The 17879-nt window shown below is 36.7% G+C and overlaps 1 protein-coding gene across 25 annotated transcripts in view; it reads right to left on the bottom strand.

Annotated features, from left to right (window-relative positions):
• Positions 1-17879, bottom strand: part of ADGRL3 (adhesion G protein-coupled receptor L3) — a 737803-nt gene that overhangs the window by 606351 nt on the left and 113573 nt on the right. The window lies entirely within an intron of this gene.

Here is a 17879-nt window from a genome sequence, read left to right as displayed (position 1 = left end):
AGAGAGCCTCAGCTGCGCACGGGCTTCCATGACTGCATGGACCCAGATGACAGAGACACACGGGAACCATTTTCTGTCATCATAGATTGAGAGTAATACCCAAACCATTGGTCAGAAACCAATTCTTGTTTGAAATGAAAAGGAAAATCAGCCATTCCAATTCATTCTCCTACAAAACCAAAGCACTTCAGGGGAATTTACTCAAGGGGCTGTTGTTTGCATCCCATGCCAATATGAAAACCGGACTATAGACAGCTACGCAATCTCTCCCTCATCTGAATATTACCGAAGTGTTTGGAAGCACTTTCTGCATTCTATATATTTGATATTGAGAACTGAAATATCCAGAGGAATAAAACGCTACATCCATGCTTAGGACTCTATAAGGCTTACAGACTAATGAGAGCTTACTGAGTCAAAAAGCAAGCAAACAACAACAACAACAACAAAATAACTGATATTCTGCTGAGGTGCAGGTTCCAATCTCTCAAGTGCTGCAGCCAGTGAGGGGCAGGGACAGCTCTCCTGTAGCTCTTCTGAGAGAAGAACTTCTTAACTGTGGAGAGGTAGACAGTTGAAATATTGCATACTGACAACCAAATAATCTTGGCATATCTTTTATCGCCTTAAAGCTATCCATTGCCAGCCTTAAGTAAAATATTTGCAACAAACTAATTAGCACACAACTAGTTTCCAACAATCTAAAGGCAAATAATGTCATTGGATATTATCAAAGATCTATAATGGAGATTCCTTCCCTTTGCTGGTGCCTGCCTACATAGTCTTTCACTGTATGTCTCTGAAAAAAATGCAATAATTATGTCTTTCTTCTGTTATTATAAAAAACTACACAAAGCTGTTAGAATAGCAATGAATATTATTAAATGAAAATTAAGTCAAGAGTAAACAATCCTAACCCAGGATGGAGACTTAACATTATAGTTGGGTCAAGTCAATCATCAGGCGAAAGGACTACCACTTAGAAGGCAGGTTCCCATTAAGTCATGCTAAAAGGATGGGCAGAATCATCAGTCCTTAATGAGATCCTATAGTTTTCCATTCCAGAATCCCTTCCCCTTAGCACAGTAGTTTACAGGAACACAACCACTTAGAGTCATGTCTGCCCACTTCCGTAAGCTATTCAACGAAGCAGAAAACCTCCTTTTCTTCTTACTCTGTCTTTTCAAAATGTGTTTCCCCAAACACTTTGTTTTTTTCCACCTTTTGGATCTTTCTTTCTTCTTTCTCTGTCATGTGGCTGCTTGCCCTTTGTCTGACTTCCATACGGCGTAATGGCTTCAGCTCTCTCTTTTCTCCCACTCTTTTCCTTTAGGCAGCAGCTGGGATTTACAGGTGGCTGGCCTTGCTGTTTTTAGCTTGTTTAACTCTAATAAAATTGTCCTCAAGTATCCATTTGAACCTATTCTTAAATTCTTTTATTAACAAGATTAAAAAAAAAACCCAAGATGCAACCCTGATTTCCTCAGTATCAAGACAATTTCTTCATTGAAACATGTTATTTAAGGCAACCTGAATACATGTTCCAGGGCCATAGCCACTCATATTACGCTCAAGAATACATTATTTCTTTTTTGCTTTGGGTGAAATCTGATCTGACACTACATTTTAATTACATATAGGAGGTGTTATATGCATTCTGTATACTTACATATATATATATATATATGTGTGTGTGTGTGTGTGTGTGTTTCATTGTTCTCTACCAAAAATTTCCATATACTCACACATGTACACATGCACACATACATACACACAGTTTAAAACCATTAAATTTTACAATGAATAGAACTTTTAGCTTTCAAAAAAATTCAGAAATTATGAGATCCCAATTTCAGGTATGTGAGAGTAAAGCATTAACTGAAGACTTCATTGCCTGAGTAAGCACTATAATACACTAGGTTGCATTTCAACAGCCACTTAAGAACCAACTGTGACATCACATTCCTGCAACCCCAGCACCTGCAAGACACAGGGACCGTGAGTTTACAGCCTGCCTGGTTTATGACATGGTGATCCCTCGTCTCAAAACATGGTAGAGAAAGAACAGAAGGGATGAGAATAATCACACAAGAATTTACAGGGAGAGTTTACAGAAATTCACAACTACTTCCACAAACCTGCAGTTTGGAAACCCTGAGGCTGTGTTCCTTTACCTGCTCTGACCGCTTTGAGATATCTGTCCCCCCTCTTGCCCTGGCCTAGAGACGTAAGCTAAAGACTCCTTGGCATGTATCTGAAAGTTTATTCCACTTTCCCCAAATCATCCAGTCTCTCTCTGACAGATACAACTGTCAAAGCTCTTCCTTTCTGTGCTGGTTAAATTGCTCTAAGTAAAAAAAAAGAAACTGACATTCTACTTTTTGAAAAAAAAATGAAGCTTTTGACATTTCAGGATGTTAATAGATGGATAAATTGTATTACAGGCGTATCCGTCCTTTAAGGGAATTTGACCTGAATAGCTGTGTGCCATACTCATGCATTTATAATTGCACTAGGTGGTGAATGAAGAAAGATGAAGTGCAACCATATTTCAAGGTGCATGCTGAGTCTGCTCTTTTAAGTGACAATATTAAATACCGAATGACATTGCCTTAAAAAACTGAATAATCATAAAGGTATACCAGAATGAAATAATCTATTCCTTGGATTAGATTAATGGAATTAAACCTTGCTACTTGGGAATATTCTTCTTTCAAGAGATGAAAACTCAGCCCCATCACCCAGCTGCAGATTATCTATAGATAAAAGGGTTGTCTAATATATATTTAGATGCCTTTGCTAAACAAACAAACAAATAAACAAATGGATAACTCTCAAGCCAATGGTACATTAACATTGTATTAACCCAGCTTTATTCCCAGTAAACCAATTCTACTAATTTCTCTGCTAAGGGAAGCAGAGATTATCTTTATTTCTAATTTACAAGTTATTTCTAAATATGTTTTAAGAGGAAACGTTTTGAATTACATTTATTTGGGTTTATAGTCATTCACTTCTGAAATGAGAATGCCAATACTGTAACACAGGAATTTAAAAACACCTCTAATCAATTCTGAGGTAGGATATAACATAAAATGAGATTTCATCACCTTTTAATCTATTAGGACACACACACACACACAAACATAAATCTCTTTCTAAGCTCACCGTGATGAATACAGCAGTCCTGCTATAGCGTTCTTATCTCACTTTTCACAAGATCTAGATATATAATCTCTAGGAATGTTTAATTACATATTTTACAGTTTACATAAGCACTTTTTGTTTTTAAGGAAAAGCAATCCACCCATTCTCAACATCCCAAGATATAAGTAAAAGAATGTTACTTTGAAGTCATTTTAAATAGACTTATACAGTGGACTTCTGCTCACATCAGAAAAGAAGTTTCCCCTTGACAACATTCATCGAGGGGCTATTTTTATAGCTAGGATCCTAGCTCTTTCTTCCTAATTAAACTTTAATATTTTTCCTTTCATTTCCTTTCATGCCAAATATATTCCTTTAAGCTTTGCTGTGAAGAATTAATATGTCCAATTAGCAGCTTTATTCCACATAGTATCTTTCCCATAGTTTCCTTCCTGTTCACTCTAGAATGGAGAAATATCATCAAAATTTCCCAGGATAGACCCACATTTCTGGAAATGACCTTGAATAATATTTATTCAAATTCTTGTAGAGAGACCTAAGATATGTTATAGAAAGTGCTCTAAAAACATATTTCCAAACAAAAACATATTGAAAAATCTTTGAGTGTTACAAAGGTCATTACGATCAATAAAATTATAGGGTTGTGAAAGACCAGAAAAACATATCCATTTAAATGAAGACATTTTTTTAATATCACACTACAAATGATTTTGTGCGACACAAGTAAGATACTTTTAATTTGGTATGGCTTTTATATTGTACTATATGTGTTTTAAGTAGCAAAGCACTAAACAAAGTAAAATCTCATTTCTTTACATGATTTCAAAGCATCAAGAACAAGATATCAAAATTACAAGAACTCACATCCTATCCTCTGAGATTTACATAATAGACTATTTAATATTGAAAATACTAGGGCTATCAGCAAAACTAGTGATGTACTTGTCAGAGCCCAAACAATACTATGCATTCCTTTACATTTACTTAACCAAAGTGGTAACAGAAAATACAGATTAAATAAGCCTTTTCTTGTGCCGACAACCAACTTAGACTCAAAGAAGCCAGTTTTATATATGTATATCAGGAAGATGGCAGCTTTTAAAGTCAGGATAGCAATATGCACCTTGCTTCATTTCTCTGAAGACAGCAAATAAATCTCATCATTTTACTTCTCCGTAAAGTATACTATTTATCACATGGGTGAGAAGTTCACCCATTAATGGAACACAGATTCTTTCACCTTGCCAACAACCCAATCATCAGAGCCTCCAACAACCGTAAATTCTTTAACCTTGATCTCACTCACAAGTGTGTTTCTGTAAGCCGGGTTCTGCAAAGCTAGGGGTGATAGCTTTATTTTTATTATGGCTTCGCTTATCTTCATTTCCTAATTACTATTAATTGTACGAAGCGAACATAAGGTGTCCTATTGTTACTGGGATTGTGGGATAGGTGGAATGGGCTGATTTTCCACTCTACTAAAGTAGAGATACTTACATACAAGCTAAAAGCTGACTCCAATATATCACAAGAATCACTGCTAATTTAAGTAATATTTTTTATTTTCATGTCAACCTGTAGCCACATATTTGAACAAATGTTCCCATAGCTCATTTTAGTCATTAGCAGCCACCAGCCTTTGCACTTCTGTTTCAGACACAAATCAAACCTTAATTATCAGCAGAACTCCTACTAACTCTCTTCGCTCCACTGACCTAGGTTTCCAGGAAAAAAAGACAAAGGATTAAAAAACCATGTTATGCATCAGTATTCTTTAAACACTTGTACCAAAGTAGGTCCTTGGGCTCAGGAGACAGCCAGCAGAATTTGAAGCTGAAGCTTCATAAATCCATTTAAAATTGTGTGTGTGTGTGTTTCTCAAAAAATTAAAATCCTGCCTTGCCTAGATTATTTTATATTTATATATACATATATGTATGTATATACATATACATATGAAAGTTAACTTTAAGACAAATTTTAAGGCACTGCATTAGTTATAAATGTTGTACTCTAAACCAAAGTTAAAGATTACAACCCATCATTAATGAAAAACATCAAAAATATTTTTGGGACTGTTGGAACATAACACTGAGAATAATGAAATTATGGTATATACATATATATTATACATAGAGAAATTTATTTGTAACTATCCTAAGATTATAACCCAAATATTACAAAACATGTATGCAAATGGATTTTTCATCATCACCTCTTCCCTTCAGAATTTTCGCATATCACTGCTACATTTGCTTCTGAAAACAATGCCAACACAACCTTTGCCAATGACTCTAGCAATTTTAAGTACTGGATAGAGTGCATCAATGCTAACTGCATCAAGACTCTACAGATACACCGAGCAGAAACACACACACACACACACACACACACACACACACACACACACACACACACACATTCTTTACACCATTGTGGAACCAAAGAATCTCACAATTTGTCATTTGAAAGCCAGAAATTTGGTGGCATATTTTCAAGTCCAAATAAAAGACTTGAAAACAAGAAAGCTCATGGAGTAAATCCTGACCCTTGTGAGAAAAATATAAGAACTCAGTCATTACATAGCTGGAAAAGTGGATGTTACATCTCCATAGAAAGATGCCTTCCCAACTCCTCTACTACTTTGATCCATACGGACTCTCACCTAGGCAGGTGACAGCTACCCCCATTGGTAACGGCCATCATCCTTACCCACTGAAACAATGTATTTGCTCATCCCAGGCACATATGGCCACACATATTTATAATGCTGTACCAGCTACCCAGAGAACCCAGAGTACCCCATAAGGTTAACTACCACATTGACTAAAGAATATGCACTACTTAAAATTTGTAAGTAAGACAACACTTTTAATAAGACAATGTTAGGGGATGGTCTGATGTATTTTGATGCTAATTAGTGCTTACTGTCTCTGTGACCAACCTTTTGCTTAATAAACAGCCATCCCATCTGGGCAGGGCAAAGGAGATAGGTGGGGCTAGGAGAGAGAGAGAGGAATTCTGGGAAGAAAGACTGCCACCAGGAGAAGGAGACCTGAAGTGAAGAGAGGAAGGCCGCCATGGGTTAGCTGGCGGAGAAGCACATGGCCCGTGGCGTGGATGGAGAATCCAGCCCAGATGAAGAACAAGAGCAAGTCTTTGGGATTATGGATGGGAGGTTACTTGATAAAAGTTATTAGAAGCAGATGACATGGGATTGAGGCAGGCGTCCCATGCCTGCCCCACTATGGGAGGCAATTTAGAGGATTGATATCTGCCCTGACCCAGGTTAACTAAGGCTATCTTAAAATATAATAAGTGTCTGTGTCTTGATTGATTGTTAGCTGGGCCTATAGATAATACTTGTAATTTTGAAAAACAATAAGACAAAACTTGGGATGCCACAAGAAACATATTTTCAGACATTTGCACAGAAGCCAAGAATTCCAAGAGTCTCACTTAGAAAAGAATGAAGCATGCCGGGCGGTGGTGGCGCACGCCTTTAATCCCAGCACTTGGGAGGCAGAGGCAGGCGGATCGCTGTGAGTTCGAGGCCAGCCTGGTCTCCAAAGTGAGTCTAGGACAGCCAAGGCTACACAGAAAGACCCTGTCTCAAAAAACCAAAAAAAAAAAAAAAAAAAAAAAAAAAAAAAAAAGAAAAGAATGAAGCAGATGCCAAACAGAATCAAAGAAGAAAAGGGAATGTGCCCAAATTAAGCTGGGTGGTTTGGGCCTTAAAAACCACCAACAGATCTATGTTTCATAGTTTGCTTCAAAAGTTCTTTATACTATTAAATAAAATTTATTAAAAAATATAAAGGTTGTTTGTAATATAACTGAGTTTACATTAGCCATCTAAAGTCACTTATTTCTGCTGCAAAGCTTCTTTTGCTTTATAAAGGTATTTAAAACTATCTCAGTAAGACTGCCAGGAGAAGAGGAGTGTTTTACTCCAGCGCTAAGGAGAGGGCTTTAAATATGGATCATTTTCTCTAGTTATACAGAAGAAAGAGAGAAAGATAAAAGAAAAAAAAAAAAGAAGAATCAATCCATTTCTTACGAGTCAGCTCCTTTGGTGAGCAAACACTTCCTTATGGCAAACATTCAAGCCATCCAAATCTCAGGTCATTGGAAGCAGGTCAAGTCCTAATAGAGATGACAGTCAAGTGTCCAGAAGGAGATCCTGCCTGGAGCACAACTGGACTCAGAACAGAACTATTCACTGACAGGAGCCAATGCTCAGCTTGCAGAATATTACACGAAGCAGGAGAAGTAATGTGGAAAGTCAATAGCACACCGATCCAAAAGAACTGAGATAATTTGTATAAAAGGAGACAAATAATAGTAACATTACTAACACACTATTCTGGAAAATAACAGATTTTGAAATACAATACCTTGAAATACGCAAATGAAATTTCATCAAAGTCTTATGTGGTATTGTTTGGCATATCTGAAATGATTAAAAGTTATCCTGAACAGCTAAATTCATAATTTTTTAAATGGAGCAATGGCGAATATTTCGTAATTGCCAGTGATGCTGCTATTATATTCTTTTATATGATGGATATGAGTATATCTATTTTAAAATTATTTAGACCGTATGTTATCCTTCTGTCTTTTCTTCATTGTTGTGAAAATGTCCATATATATATACGGACACATACATACCATTGGCATAGACCTATATCACTTTAGCCTATGCATGCGACCAAATACTAGAAAAATATGGATCCAAATACTTGAGAAATAAATATGATAAAGTAAACCCTATCTACCATGAAGAACCTAAAAGATACTGATGCTGCCCTAGGTTGTTTTCCCTAGGGGTTACATTTAAATTTACTAAGCTTGATTTCCTCAACACCTAATGGGCACTTATTTAACAGGCACAATTGTGCCTGTTATCCCCACTGAATACTAATAGCCCATTTAACTGTCAGAAGTGATCCAGTATGGGCTAACTATTAAACGAATTTCCTAATGATTAATGCATGCAAATTTTAAACAATCCAATGAAACACGTCAACAATAAAACATGTCCGCAACAATTCCATCTTGCATTGCCATTGTATCTGATTCCTCTCCATGCCAATTTCTTAAAATATATTTTGACAGTCACAGCAGCCACTTCTACTTCTTCATTTCTCATTCTCATTTCAATATTTCATAGTCCAAATTCATCTCTAAAAATATTGAACAGACTCACAGATTAACAATTAAGATGTCATTCTCAGCCTACATGTCTATAATTCGGTGAAACATTATATTTTTTTTGCAAATTCGTCTTTCTTAAACCTAGCTCTGTATTTTAAAGCATTTCTTCAATCTCTTCCTATATCCTCAAATCCATTCTATTACCCCTTTTATTTATTTTCTTTTACTCTGCCGGTTGCTCTACTTGACTTCCTTTAGTTCAAGTGTCACTTCAGTGGCTTTCGACCAAGTATTAATATTTTGACTTGATTAGCATCTCAGCTGCAGCCCTATAATTTTAATCTGATTGGAGGACTGTTTTTATGTTAGTTAAAGGTAATTTTCAACACAGTAGTTCATGTCCAGTCCAACTGCACACACACCTGAAATCTAAGCTACTTTGTAGATTTGCTTGTAGGGATCAATTGGGTCATGAGTTGAAGGCCAGCCTGGCCAACAGAACGAGGCACCATCTCATACAAAATCAAGGATCCCAGGCGTGGTGGTGTACAATTTTAATCCCAGCACTTGGAAGTTAGAAGCAAGTGAATCTCTTTGAGTTAAAGGCCAGCCTGGTCTATAAAGGGAATACTGGGCAACTAGGGATCTGTTACACAGAGAAACCCTGTCTCAAAAACCCAAAGAGAAAAAATGTCTTTGTATAGATATATATGATTTTTTTAACCATTAATTTTTTTTCACGTATTGAAGGACAGTTTACTTCAATACTTTAATACTGAAGTCAACTACTTTGCATATTCATCAAGGTTGTTTGGTTCACTCTCCATATTCAAGGTCAGTTTAACCCAAGAAAGCATTCTCAACAAATCTCCAGTACTGGACTTCATGCCCAAATTTAGTCAAATGCTTTAACACACCTTCAAACCTCCTGCTCTAAGCAGACACCAGATATTTAGTCACTCTTAAATATTTTATTTTTCTCAAACTTTTTAGTCATTCGTGTGTGTGTGTCTGTGTGTGTGTGTGTGTGTGTGTGTGTGTGTGTGTGTGTGTGTGTGTGTGTAAATATAGAAGACAGCAGATACGTCCAGTTTCTTCTACCGTTCCTGCACCTCATTTTCTGAGACAGGACCTCTCACTGAACCTGGAACTCAGTGATTCAGCTATGCTGCCCGGGTAGGCAGTCCGCAGGAGTCTCATGTCTCGACTTGCTCAGAGCACTTGCATTCCTGGCGTTCTCTGTGTCTGCTGCTAAGCATTCACATTTGGGTTCTTCTGCTTGGGCAGCAAGCACGTTACTGACCTAGCTATCTCCTCAGCTCCACTTCGGCTACCTTTCTATTTTAGATATTATCTATGGGAGTTCCATCCTTTTCCACTACGTTCAAACAACAGCAACAGTAGTAAGTCTAAACCTTATAAATTGGGCTTGTAGGAGCGCGATTTTTCTATCTTTCTTCTACCAAAATTAGAAAATACTATCAATAACATCCATTTTGTTTCTCATGATTTAGAGATTCTATCAAACTTCAGTGATCTATTTCAACTACTACAGCTAGGTCCTCAGAGTGCTGTATCCATCCTTCCTATACCTCTTCAGAAGCTTCCTATGTCAAAATTGCATAAAACAAAAGAACATGCTAAGGAACAACAGAAACTATAATGCATCTCCCTAGCCAGAAACTATTAAAGAGGAGATGCTCTATTGTCATTCATCAGTGATATATTCAACCATGCGCTGGCAAGTACAAAGTGATCAGATTATAAAAATGAATGGTACTACCCCAAACCAACATCTGATAGAGCCTATACCTGACTATATATACTTGCGGAAGGTTTTAGCTCATTATACTGAAAATGCAAAGAGTATGCAAATACAAAGTCTTTCCAGGATCAGAGACCGAGATAAAAGGAAATGAGTGAATGCACTTGGGGGTACAGTTTTCAGAATGCATTTATACACCATAACCAGCAAAATGTAGGGGAAAGCCCTAAGTAAAACTCAGTGTGCGCCTGAAAGTAGACAGAAGGCTTCTGAAGCCTTGGCTAGTGGATAGATTAAAAATAAAGACAGCGGGGAAAGAAGTTTGCTCCCAGCACACCTCTAACTTACAGCTTTGTATTAAGTTATCCTCTGGGTGCTTTCACTCTGTACCTCAGTGGCTTCCTTTCAGAATTGAAGCAAGGAGGAAAATGAAGTCAAAGTGAAACATAGCATCTCTGTCTTGTTTGAAGCAAAATATATAGTTCTGTCCATTGAGCACTGGGATTTTCATTATTAGAAGGTGAAGGATGAGGTCTGGGCCCTGTGTAGCAATCCACAGAACCCTACATCAAATATATACTGTAAACTATCTAAATATATATTTATACTGTAGAGTGTAATAACTCTATTTTAGCATCAGTGATAGTCGAAAAACTACTGAAACATCAGGAGGTACATTTTTAACACAGCATGAGTTGTAGCTGAGAGATTCCCATTAACGTCAGTAAGAGCTGTATGGTCCAATCTTAACACATACTGTGTCATACTGTGTTGCACAGTTACCCAAAGGCACACGAGGAAGAGCTCCCCCAAATAGAGACTCCCAAAATGTCCAAGAGAAAACTAGTTTTTCTATGTAATTACCTATCCAGCACTAAGTTCATGTTGTAGTGTGTTATTTTCATTCCATATTATTTGATTCATCCTGAAAGCAAATCAAATCATTTTGCTGTAAGTTTCAATTGTAATAAATGATGGCTGTCTTCTGGATTAATGTTAACCTGACAGACCTAGTCTAGCAAATAATTTAATTGAATATTTCCCCCAAATTTTCTTCTGGAGAATTGCTTAATAGCCCTACAGTTATCAAAATGTGTACTACTGTCTTCCTAAACTACTTTATATGGCTTTTTGGTGACTAGATGAACTTTAGTTTAAAAAAATAGTCATTGATTTTGAATCTTGTATATTCATTATTGGTATATATTTTGAAAGTTTTGCCTTACATGACTGTAAATTTATGTTTGAATTTTAAAGATCATTTATGTAACATGAAATGAGTTTTACAAAAGGTGTCATTTGCTGAAAATATCAAAACAAAAATATGTAATTCTTGGAAAATTTGGAAACTGACTTTTTTCAAATTATTAATTTAACTTGTATAATTATATAATTGAAAAAGTGATTTATAATAAATAAAATCTAAAAAAAAGATTACACATATTATATGAGTAGTTTTTTATTTTGAGAGGTAACATTGAGTAACTGCCAAATATTTTAATTTCTATGTATTATATTTATAAAAGTTAAGTAAATGATCATGATTATAAACATTATTGTATATCAAAACTGTGAAATAACATATACCTAAGAGGTAGTCAATTAACCCAGCAACCCCCTATGTACAGAGAATAATGACACTCGGGTGCTCAGCCCTAAATGACTCATAATATGGCACCCCTCTCTCAATGGCTCAGAGGTAATAGAGAAAGAGAGGGTAGGTAGATTGTAAGAGCCAGAAGTAGAGTGTAAGAGCCAAAGTAGTTGAAAGAAACTACATTTACCAGACATCACAAAATGAAATCACGAAGACTATGACAGCACACACACGATCTGAGCAAGCTGCAGACTGACACAATCCTATTATAATGCAACGCCACCATCAGTAAAGCAGCTACCGGCATCTGATACATCTTGGGAGAAGGGGGATCAGTTTTCTTTAATGATGATAAGTTGACCACATAGCAGAGCAAGACCCCCTCCAAAGGGTACTAGAACAGCACAAGTGACTTGATGAGACAAGATGGGGGGGGGAAGCTAAGGAGGAATCTCAAAGTTGGGGGCACGGAATGGGAACGTGGAGGTGTTGGGGAAAGGACTGTATTCAAAATTCATTATATGAAATTTTCAATTCATAACGGCATTGCTAAAAAGATAAATTTCTGCTGTATTACATACTCAGGAGTAATAGCACATAAAAACTGAGAACATAAACTTATTAATTTATTCCCAGTGACGGTAAGGAAAATAGAATTTTCTTTTCCCACAACAGGATAGAGAGATGTGAATTTCCTTACATTTCCCCCACAGCCCCTTTGATTTTACTGTTTCTGTAATGAATGTAAAATACTACATTTCTAACAAATTTTTGCTGTTAACTGCACGAAAAGAGGCCCCAAAGAAGTTGCATTTCCTGGTTCCTAAAGACACCATTTACCATTTGTCCTTTGGGGTAGGTACGTTAGAATCTCAGTTTCAGGTTTGCTTCAACAAAATTAGCAGGATTAACATGTGACTGCCACAAAGAAAACATAGACTAAATAAACATGAAGTGTAGTTGCTGTTGTTACCATCACCATGAAATTATACTATTTGAAATATTTTAAATATCTTTAGAATATTAAAGTTCCCAATGGAAAAAATAATAGAAAGTATAGGTCAGAGTCCCTTTGCCTATGCAGGTCCTCAGAAACTGCCCTGGAGCTAGGGTTGCAGTGACCTGGATAAAGCAAAGCCTTCATCCCAATGAATTGCTCTGATGACTTGTCACCTAATAACTGAGTGTTCCAGGGTAAGCCAGCCCGGACTAACTGCACAGTCCAGAGTAGGAGGCTCCCAGAACACTGCATGTGCATTTACCAGCTCTGGGGAAGAATACTGACACAACTGTTGAAAACTCTACTACTGTACTGCCTCATCCTTTCAAACTCTTCCAAAGTTATCTCATGTATCCTCAGCACCATCTGGAGACTACAGCAGGGTAGATATGACAGTGTGTTCCTCATCAGGAGTATTGAGAAGATAAAATTTAGCCAGTTAGCCAAGCCAGAAAGGAAATGTGTACCTTAAATTCACGTGAGCAGCTATTAAGATGTAAATGAAGAAAGAAACACACACACACACACACACACACACACACACTCACACACACACCTAGTTCAGATAAATGCCAAGTAATTTTTATAGTGCATAAAATAATAACATTAGTCTTTAGTGTTTATATGAGACTGGGCAGGAATATATGATTTAAGAAGATATGTTGTTAAAATTAGTATAGATCCTACTTACTCTACACGGGAAAGAAGGTGTAATTTTCAACCTTTGTCTTTCATTTCCCAATCTAAAACTACAGATAAGTGATGGATAGGTTATCTGTCTCTCAACTACTTTGCTCTCACACTTCACAGTCAGTATGTGTCCTTCAAAACTGTACTAAAATGAATAGACAAAGACAAAGCCTCTAAAATATATGCAAGAAGGAAATAAACACAACAATAGCTTTTGACTTAAGGGAATAGACTTCTGTACCTCTTATAATTCCTTAAGGCATTTGGCAGGGTAGAATAAAAATACTCCAACCACTCTTGAAATTTCTAGTCAATCTACACATGCATAATCTGCATTATCTTAATTATAGATACCAGTCTCTGGATTATTCTTAGTCAATTATTCAATTTTTTTTGTAATGTCTTCCTAAACGGAAGCATATTTACTGGGAGGAGTGTCTCGCTGTTACTTGCTGTAGTGTCATCAGTTCTCCAGTGCTGGCACACAATACCTTCACTGAAAATACCCAAAAGAGAGAGGGCAATGTGTGGCATTGCAATATGCAACTGATGGAAGGGCACTGTGTGGTACTTCCATATGGGGCTCATGGAAGGGCAGTAGGTAGTACTTCTCAACAGTAACTTTGCAGAACGCTTTACCCACAATGTAGAAAGCAGAAAAAAACCTGAATTCATTCATAATTTAATGCGCTCCTGAGAAACAGGGTCACCTTGAAGACTATTTATTACCGAAGATTTAAACAGTATATTTTATTGGAGGGCTGAAAACACAACTTTAAAAAGCCTTTATTCAAATGCGCCTGATCGTTATATATCTAGATCTCTAGTTTCTCTTATTGGTTTGAGGGCTTTAGGGTAAAATGAAAGGTTACATGTTTCCAGGACTTAAAAACAAGCCTAGCTGGGGTCCTTCATATCTGTAGTCCTCCACACAGTTTTTTTTTTTTAACATGGCCACTGTTAGGCTTAGCTCCTGGTCCTAGAGTCACCCAGAAGATGCCCAACACAAAACAAAGCTAATAGTATTTTTGGAGGGTTTTTTGTTGTTGTTTTGTGTTGTTTTGTTTTGTCGCATATTGCTTTGTCTCATAAGGTTCTTATTTTTCTGTGTCTATTACTCTTTTTTTCTGCTTACTGATCTTTTGATTTTACATAATAGTTTTTGATTTTGTGTTTTTAGGAGTTTTATTTGTGCATGTATCTGTGTATATATTTGTCATGCTTTTGAATTTGGTTGTTGTTTTTAAATTCTGGTTTGTTTGTTTGCTTTTATTTGTCTGTTTGTTTGATTTTTAAAGAGAAAGCAGAGTAGAGCTGGCTTGTTGGGGAGGTGGAGAGCACCTGGGGCGAGGAATGGAAAAATAAAGCGTGGTCAGAATACATTGTATGAAAAATATTTTCAATTTAAAAGTAAAAATAGTTGGGTAGAAGCTGAGAAGTTCTCTGAGAGGCTGAAGTAGATGTTCATGCTCTCTTTCCAAGTTTATTTTTATATTATGCCTAGTATATTTAGACACATTAAATTTATACGGTCCAGAAATACTTGGAATGAAGCGACTAGATTCCATTATCACCCCTGAAATGAGACAAGTAACAGAAGCAAATGAAAATCTCGTGTGTGTGTGTGTGTGTGTGTGTGTGTGTGTGTGTGTGTCCCTAAGCTTGGAAACCATGATAAAGGGTTTCCTAGAAAGTTGTAACTGTAAAGAGATGGCTCACTGTTTCACATTCTGTTCAAAGGAGCTAAAATTTAACTTGAATTAGTCCTTTCAACACCCATATGATTACCTAATGTAAATAATTTTCATAAAATATTCTCTTTTAAGAGTAGGATACAGTTGTATGTCCCAAGATTACTTGAGCATACCCAGGGAAAAGCCAAGTCCTAGGTACACACGGAAGATCAGTACTGGTTATTGTTCTTGGCAGAAGTAAAATAGGTCCCACTTCTGCGGGTGTGTAGAGTTTCTGCTTGTTAGTTTGTTTGTTTTAGAGAGTCTCCCTATGTAGTCCTGGCTAGCCTAGAAATTGGTATAGAGCAGGCTGGCCATAAACATACAGTAATTACCTGCTTCTGCTTCTTAAGTGCTGAGATTACAGACGAAGGTCAAGATGCCCATCTCAGATTTGCCTTTAAGTACTTTTCTTATTTACTACAGACTATAAACTTGACACAACTTAGGGGACATCAATTGAGAAATTGTCAGGGTCTGACTGTCATGTGAGCATAGCGGTGGGCACTGTCTTCGTTGCTAATTTATGAAGGAGGGCTCAGCCCACTGTGTACTGGTACCTTCCCCTGGAGCAGGTGGGCCTGGGCTCTATAAGAAAGCCTCTAAGCATGAGGCAGGGAGAAACCAGGAAGGAGACTTCCTCCACAGCCTTTGCTTCCAGTCCCTGCTCTGCTTGACTTCCTGATCTGCCTTCCCTCAATGACAGACTGTGACCTTGAAGTTTAGCTGAAATAAATTCTTTTCCTCCAAAGGATGCTTGTAATCAGAGTGTTTTATCACCAGGATAAGATGTAACTAAACAGCATCCATGTGTGTGTGTGTGTGTGTGTGTGTGTGTGTGTGTGTGTGTGTGTGTGTGTAAATAGAAGCCAATCCTGAGGACAGCCTAACCTCTACTCATCCTTAAGTACGGTCATTTAGTAAATGATCTTTTCACAGTGAATCATATTGAATTGGTTCATTTTGTTTCTTTCACTACTGGCCTTACAAAGTCATCAACTGTCCCTCCTTTTGTGAGTGCGCTGCACCTGATCTTGGAAAATAGGCAGTCAGAATGTATACCTGGAATATTTTCTAGACCTTAACTTTCCCATGATTTTTCTGAGATTAAATAAGCAGAAAACCTTTTAATAATATATTTCAAGTATAGTATTTAAATGTTAAACAATGCATACCCATTCTGTGTGGTTTGATCTATGTGTCAAGTGCCAAAAAGTAATAAAATTATACCCTCACAAGTGTATAATGTGTGTGTATTCATATATATGCATGTGTGTGTGTGTGTGTGTGTGTGTGTGTGTGTGTACACACACACACACACACACACACACACACACAGTTTGGAAGAGAGGAAAATAGATGGATTAGCATAATTCCTTCTTTGCTCAGTATCCTTGGCAGGAAAGAACAACCCCCCACTGCGGCAAAGCTGTTCCATCTGCCATTCTACTGCAAGAACAGTTCGTTTTCTTAGAAAGATGATTTACAGGACAACTAAACCTATCTTTCATTTAAAAAAAAAAACATTGTGTAGAATGTCCATGAAGTCAATTGTTGGAGCACTAGTGAGATTATGTAAAATTCAATATTCAACCAATGGGTTACTAGCATCCTCCCTGTCAGTTTTGCCAGTATCTTTAATGTTCCTAATCTTATGTGAAGTCATTACTATATTTATTATACCTGATTTATCAAGAAATGCATTTATGTAAACAAATTCTGAGTGCAATAAATGATTATTGCTAAGTAACAATAGGGAAATATTTTGGTAGAAATATCAAAACTTTGGTCAGTGCTTACACATGAGCAATGACTAGATAAAATGAGGATACATTAGTAACACCCCACGTGATAGCTGTTGTTTTTACATCTATTTAGAAGCCATAGGACAGTGGAGTTTAAAAAAATGTTACAGAGGTGGGGTGTGGTGGGGCACGCCTTTAATCCCAGCATGAAAGGAGGCTGAAGCAGGCAGATCTCTGTAGACTTGTCTACAAAGCGAGTACAGGACAGTCACAGCTACACAGGAAAACCCTGTCTCAAAAACAACAACAGCAACAAGTCACAAAATTCTTCCTTGGGATTAAGGGTCAGACATCCTGAACCATGCAGTGAAAAAAAACCATCCTTTAATTACAGCGTGTTCTAATCCATTTAAATAACACAATGGGCATATGAAAATCCCTTCCTTCCGAACATTTTTACCTGTCTTGAAAAAAATCAATCAAAAATAAGAAATATTTAAAACTTTATTCTCTACTATACTTTTTGATATCTTTGTATTTTCTTGGGAGCCATTTAATTTGAGCGACTAGCCTTGTACCAACAAGTAAAGATAAATTTAATGAAAATTTTGAAAATGTATTTTTAACCTTAGTTTAAGTAAAAGAACAATAAACTGGAAGGACAAAGTAGCACTGTTCAAACACACAATAAATGGAGGACCTAGAACAGCTGAGTGTCTGCTCCTAGTCTTTTCACGGTGTGCTATCTTTTTTAAAGCTTGTAATTCTTCAAAACTCTTATTCCATTAGGTTTCACATATGCATTTTAATAATTTCTATTTTATGTTTCCATTAATCTCTCACTCTAAATAGTTCCCATTATTAATTAATATACCAGCTTTGCAGGATTTACTTTCGTAACTGTTACCTCACTAATGGTTTGATTTTCTTCTGATTTTCAGGTTCCACTAAGCTGCCAAGTTCAATTAGCATATTAGCAATAAGCTGGAGATAACAAACAGGTTAAGAATAACAAATCAGACCT

Source organism: Acomys minous (assembly GCF_964271855.1).
Source record: "Acomys minous genome assembly, chromosome: 15".
NCBI classification, from domain to species: domain Eukaryota; kingdom Metazoa; phylum Chordata; class Mammalia; order Rodentia; family Muridae; genus Acomys; species Acomys minous.
This window is presented reverse-complemented; position numbering and strand designations above follow the sequence as displayed.